Consider the following 7,326-nt stretch of genomic DNA (forward strand, 5'->3'; position numbering starts at 1 on the left):
AATTATTCTTTTGAAAATGGCTAGGTATTCAATTAAACAAGATGAAACAAACAAAAGACAGAAAGTTTACTATATTTGAGTTGCAGCTCAATACAATAACATGAGTTATACATTACAATAACTGAGTTTCTACATTAGAATAACTATCAATACCAGAGAACATTATTCTTAGCAAACAACTGAGTTAACTATAAAATAACTACGTTTCTTTATTACAATAACTGAGTTTCTACATTAAAATAACTATACATAGCAGAGAACATTATTATCAATAAACAAGTTATTTTATTACAGTAACGTAATTATTCTATCATACAACATCAGTTATTCTATTACACGACGTCAATTATTCTTCCATGGAGCATCAATTATCCCCGTTCAACGTCACTTCACCTGCAAATTACCAAAAATAATGAAATCTAATCAGAATTTATTGTAATCAACAAATTTTCTGTTGAATTCGTTCTTTACTAATGTTATTAATCATGAAATCGTAAAAAGACAGAAATCTGATGAGTATTTGTTATTCTCATCTTGTTTTTAAAGAAAATCGCGGAAAAAAAAAGAACACAAAAATTTGATTAGTATTTGTTTTTTTTTATTCTCCAATAGCTACGAAAATCACTGAAATTAGTCGATTATTAGCTATGAAATCGTAACATATTCATACCTTCGTTTTGATTTGATATGTTAGGGTTTTCCGAAATTTCATTATTAATTAAAGAAAAAACTGATCGTTTCAATTAAAGTAATTGAATTTGTGAACGAATTTGTTGTAATTGATTGGAATCACAAAAAAAATTGGGAAGAATTGATGAGATTGTTGATGAATTTGAAAAATTTTGATTTATTTTGTTGATGTTTTTGTTTGTAAAGAGAGAGAAAGGAAAGAATGGTGGAGAAGGAGGTACTGCGCGCGATGAATTGTTTGTGTGCAACTAATTTTAATTTGTTAATCAATTGTATATATATATGCGGGGGTAACTCACGAAAAGTGGCAAACTCACCGGATCTTGCCTCATATATATATATATATATATATGTATGTATATATATGTATGTATATATATATATATATATATATATATATATATATATATATATATATATATATATATATATATATATATATATATATATATATATATATATATATATATATATATAGGAGCCACTCCATTTACCTTGCTATATATTTGAGTCCATGAGTCCATAAAACAATATCACCCACTATACAACACAATATCACGAATTTTTTTTTTTTCGAAATTTTTTTTTCAAATTTTTTTTTTTCGAAATTTGTTTTTCAATTTTTTTTTTCAAATTTTTTTTTCGATTTTTTTTTTCAAATTTTTTTTTTCGAAAAAGTTTTTTATTTTATTTTTTTATTTTTTTTATGTAAGCTGTGATATTGTTTAGTATAACGTGTGATATTGTATTACAAAACAATATAACGATTTTTTTTTTCAAATTTTTTTTTTCAAAAACTTTTTTTCTTCAGCTGCGATATTATTTAGTATAACGTGTGATACTGTAAGCTGTGATATTGTGTAGCATAACGGGTGATATTATATTACAAAATAATATCACGATTTTTTTTTTTTGAGTATAAGCTGTGATATTGTTTAATATAACGTGTGATATTGTATCATGGACTCACGGACTCAAAAAGATAGGGTGGACTCATGTGATCCTAATTCTATATATATATATATATATATATATATATATATATATATACATCACATCCTCTAATCATATGTTACTAATATGACCACATCATAAATTCACTTCGTCACATGAACATGCTCCAACATAAATTCCATATCCTCATGCAATTACTACTTCTATCTTTTCCAACCGATTCATCCATTCAACCACACACTTCATCCAACACATGCATATGGAACAATTAAACATGTAGCGATCCCATGACACCCTATAGTGACCGGTTCAAAGTTGTACACTACAAGAAACAACTCATTTACCGTCCGTTTTAAATGGTCGGAAAAGCTCTAAATCGGTCGGTAAATAGCATTACTAACCAAATAATGGGTATTTACGACCGACAAAAATCGATCGGTAAATATGGACGGTAAATTTAATTTACCAACCAACTATCAGTCGGTCGGTCAATTAACATAATTACCCACCGATTTGGCGGTAGGTAAATACCAAATCGGTTGGAACATAAAGCAGTTGACCAGTCAACGAGCTTGGTAGTATCAGTCGGTAAATTCCATATCGGTCGGTAAAGGAATAAAATTAGCCACTGAAAACGGTCGGTAAAAAGGAACATCGGTTGGAAAATGATATATTTACCCACCGACTAGCGGTTGGTAAATGCATAATGTCGGTTGGTAAAGTTTTGTTTTCGGTCGGTAATTGTTTTATTCGGTCGGTAATTCTATGGAATGTTAATTTGGGCAATATATTTTCGGACGGTAAATTAATGATATCGGTTGCAAATGTCATTTTCGGTCGCTATTTTATAGTATATTTGTGTCTATATTTGCTCATTTGCCGTCCCCTTTTGCCATGATTTGTTCCTGCAATTTTCTACAACTTAGAGTACAAATTTTTTGCCAACAAACAAACGCGCTTCAAATTAACAAAGTCTTCTACATTCATTGCCAAATTGTCTCAAAATCATACCGAGTTTTACAAACCAAGTCTTCTATACACCAATATATTGTCTTATACATACCAAGTTTAGCTAACCCGCATTCAAATGAAATAAGTCTTGACTTACTTTACTAACTTGAAATCCTACACCGGCTCCTCCAATTCCGCCTCCGCCGGAATTATCATCGTTTGGATTATGTGGAGTGTTCAAAAAGTTAGTATTGCAATGGTATTGAGTTTGTGATTGAAACATTTTAGTCAAGGTTTCAATTTGTCATCTCATTTCGTCTTGACTTTGCAAAGTTTCTTCTTGACTTCTCAATTGTTGTTGCTTCAATTCTTCTTGACTTTTCAAGATTAGCTCTTCTCTTTTACTTGCTTCCTCTCTAAACTTCCTAAACTCCTCAGCCTCTCTCTCACGTGCCTCCATTGCTTGAGTTAGAACACCGGGAAGATAGGTTTGGGAGGCGGAAGACTTAGCTTTTCTAGAAGTAGATGGGGTTTGACTGTAATACATTGGGGCGACCGTTACTTACCGACTAACTAATGAACAAGTAAAAAGCGTAAGTTACTTACCTTCTTTGCCGCATGTTTTACCACTTTGATTGACCCATAATGGTGTGTAGTAGGGCCATCTTCTCCACCTCTCTTATTTATCGAAGCTTGCTCTGATCTCTTAACAAATCCCTCATCTTTCCGCTTCTCAAGGAACGCTTTGTGAACATGAGGTTGCATCCAACCTGGATTAGCTTTAGACCTACCGGCTTCATTTACCGAACCTTTTAGACGTTTATGAGCTGTCTTTTCATACCTCTTCCTACATTCTTCATCATATCTTGAATCCCACTTACACAAACTCTAACAAATAAAAAAATATAAGCTGTAAAATAAGGGAAATTTAAGCTGTAGATGCGGTGTGCTCCGGATTCTGATCCATGACCATTTCAGAGACGTCTCCAGATCTATCCTCCTCCTCCTCCTCCTCCTCCTCCTCCTCCTCCTGCTGCTGCTGGTTCCTAAATACCACTCCTCGTCCTTGTCCTTGTCCTCGTCCCCGTCCCCGTCCCCATCCCCGTCCCCGTCCTCGGTCTGACATCTTAAACAAATTAAATGCACACTAGAAAAAATTAGCATTATAGATAAATGTCATGATTTAAAAATGTAATGAACTAATTTTAATAGAAAATGTGATGAACTAATACTCATGATTTAAAAATGTAAGTCTTAATACATAGATAAATTATATAACAAACAAGAACTAGTCTTAATAGGAAATTTAATAAACAAATCTTAATAGAAAATGTAATGAACTAATTCTCATGACTTAAAAATGTAAGTCTTAATACATAGATAAATTATAAAATAAACAAGAACTAGTCTTCTTCTTCCTCTTCCTCCTCCTCTTCTTCTTCCCCATCATCATCATCATCATCATCATCATCATCATCCTCCTCCTCCTCCTCCTCCTCCTCCTCTTCCTCCTCCTCCTCCTCCTCCTCCTCCTCATCATCATCATCATCATCATCATCATCATCATTTATAAAATCATCTTCATCTTTGTCGTACATGTCATTCTTTCCTCTTTGTAATCTATGAAACTCCACCTCTTCTTCATCTTCTTCCTCATCGCCACCTTCATCCAAAACTTGTAACAGATCATCTTCGACAATGGAAGAAAAATTTAGAGGTGTCGTCACCTCTTCTTGTAATACCATAGTATTGTCAACCGGTGCATCAATTTCTGATCTTGCCTTACTTTTGAACACCGCCCACCATTGATCTCTATCTTTCCTTGTGTTTGGATAAGAAGTATAATAAACTTGATTAACTTGATGTGTGATGTGGGTGATGTCGTCGCTCATCCAATCAAACACATTTATAAAACTCAACATACAACTAGCTAGTGGTAAGTCGAGGTCGATCCATGGGACGGTGGTTACTCAAATTATTCAATCTAATTATGGTTATGCTTGGGGTTATCACAATTATAATGGGTTGGTGATTCTAAGCTAATAAAGGCAATAAACAAGCAACAAAAGGAAAGATGTAAACAATTGATTAAAAAGCACTAGGGTGTCATGGGGTCATAGGGGAATCATGGGAATTGATCATACAAACATGTTCTCAAATTATAAGCAAGCAATTATTGTTGTGATGGATTGAGTTGGGTTATATCTTACAATCCTAGGAAAGTTTGGGTCCCGGAGCCGAATCGATTAGATTGTACAACACCTACAAGTCGACTTAATCTTCCCTACTCAACAACATGCATGGTCTAATGAGACTCGAGTTGGTTTATGTCTTACAAGTCTCATTGAAAAGATAAGAGATGGTAGTAAATGCAAGGATTCATAGGCTTAGCATTTCATCAAACATAACATGTGCATGAGTTGAGATCAAAACAAGCAAGCAAATAAACCATGAAAGCATATTAATTTAAGCATGAATCATTCCCCATGTTGGTTTCCCCTAATTACCCATTAATACTAGCTAAGTAACTACTCACTCATGATCACGTTTAACATGTTAATAAGGTTGTCAATCATACTAACAAAGGCAAACATGATGAACAAGTAAGAAAGATTAACAATAATTAAAACAAGGATTAAGAGAATTATACCTATGGAGATTCCAAAATAATAATGCAAAGAATAATAGAAGAACTTGATGATTGATGGAAGGTTGTCAATCTCCCAATAAACCCAATAATCTTCTAATTACCCAATAATAAACTTGAATTACTCAATAATAAACTTGAACAATGATTAAAGGAAAGATTAATGTATAATTTGTGGAAAGATTAAATGATAATCTATTCTAATCTACTACTAATCTAATCTAAGGAAGGATTGATTTAACTAATGAAGACTTGATGGTTTGATTATTACAAATGGGGTATTTATAGTGGAAATTAGGTGGATGCATTAGGGTTAACTAAGGGCTAAACTAGTAATTACACTTTTAAGTTTCAAGCAGGGAGACGCCGGTCTCAAAAGAAATACGCGCGGATTTATGGTTCACGTAGCAAGGGAAGACTTCCTGTCCAGGAATACGCTCGTCCCGAGCGAAATATGGGCGTCCTGGGCTTCAACCCAAGCGGGTTGAATTTGACCCGAGCGGGTTGAGCTGTATCTTGAGCTCAGATTGTAAAACGGACGTTATTTCCTCATCCGGACTCCTATTGGAGTGATTCAAAAGCCTAGATCACTTGATTTTTCGACGCTGTTTCATCTAGCATACTTTCAGAGACAAAGGAGCAACCATTGGTTTGGTTTTCGAGCGATTTCTTCATGCAATGCCTTCCTTCTCGTCATCCTTGCTTTTAACCCTTTGATCCTTCTATATACACTTTATTCCCACATACTTGGCCATCATTATTGCCTCCTCTTCATACTAGTCCATCTAATATCATCAATAAGCTTCCAAATATGCACGAAAGACGGGAATTTCCGCCTTATTATCTCCTTTTCTACAAAACATATGAAATGCGATAGAAAAGCAAATAGGAAGGTTTTGACGGATAAAATGGCCATAGAATGTTATAAAAGTATGCAAAATAGGTTCAATTAGGGGACGAAATGTGCGCAAATAATGTTTACATCAAATATCCCCAAACAGAACCTTTACTCGTCCCGAGTAAAGAGGTGACAAAAACTAGACCTTTATTTAAACTATCCTAATAATATAGCCGATATGAGACAATTAGCGGGTCTCACTCCGTCCCTTCAACTCACAACAAGACAACCATGAGGTAGGATGCCTTCTTGCAAGGCAAGGTGGGTCTTGCCAAAATGGCGACACATCCAAACATTAAGCACACAAAATCAAGTAATGGATGCATCTACAAAAGAATAGCCACTTTCCTCATCTAAGTGGCGGAAATTATCTACAAGGGAAGCAATTCAAGGGTACAAAATCCTTCATAGATGCAATTTGTTCAAACTACTAAGCCTAGAAGGATACAAATAAATCACCTCCAAAATGTGTCAAGCTAGGGTACCTTTGTCCTCAATCGTTAAATGCTTTTGTCAAGAGTAGACTCCCTATGGTGTTAGAAACACTGGAGGATCGCGGAATTCCCCCTCTTGCCTAGACAAGAAGAAGGGTCGTCCCCTCTCTACCATGCACAAAAATGGATACGGTGGATAAAGGGACCGATAGAATTTGAGTTTCATTTTGGGAGTTTGCTTTTGTTTTTGTTTTTCCCCCCAATTTCATGTGGCATTTGACATTTGAGAACACTTTCTTTTTGCCATTTCTTTTTGATTTTTGGCATTTCAACACTTGACAACTTTCAACTTTTCTTTGCATTTCTTTTTGAACATTTTCAAAGTCACCCCATATGTAGTGAGGGTGGCTTATATTTGAAGCATAGGAGTTCTATTTTTGCTCCTCTTTTCATTTGATGCAATTTGCAAACTTTCTTTCACTTTTCATTTTATTGAACTCAAATTGATTTCTTTTTGTTCCCATTCCCTTTGATGACAAAAATGTGGTAGAACATGGATGAATGATGGATGGATGCATGGTTTCAAGGGTCACCTTGGAATAAACGGTAGCCAAGGAGTTATCACACCACAAGGTACTCTTGACTAGGCCTTAATCTATGGGTCAAAGGATACTAGCATGACACATCCTAGGGTGTTTTACAAGTATTCTAACAAGCAAAGTCTTAAGAAGAAAAAGCATCTACTAGGGCCT

Source organism: Silene latifolia, chromosome X (assembly GCF_048544455.1).
Source record: "Silene latifolia isolate original U9 population chromosome X, ASM4854445v1, whole genome shotgun sequence".
Classification (NCBI taxonomy): Eukaryota; Viridiplantae; Streptophyta; class Magnoliopsida; order Caryophyllales; family Caryophyllaceae; genus Silene; species Silene latifolia.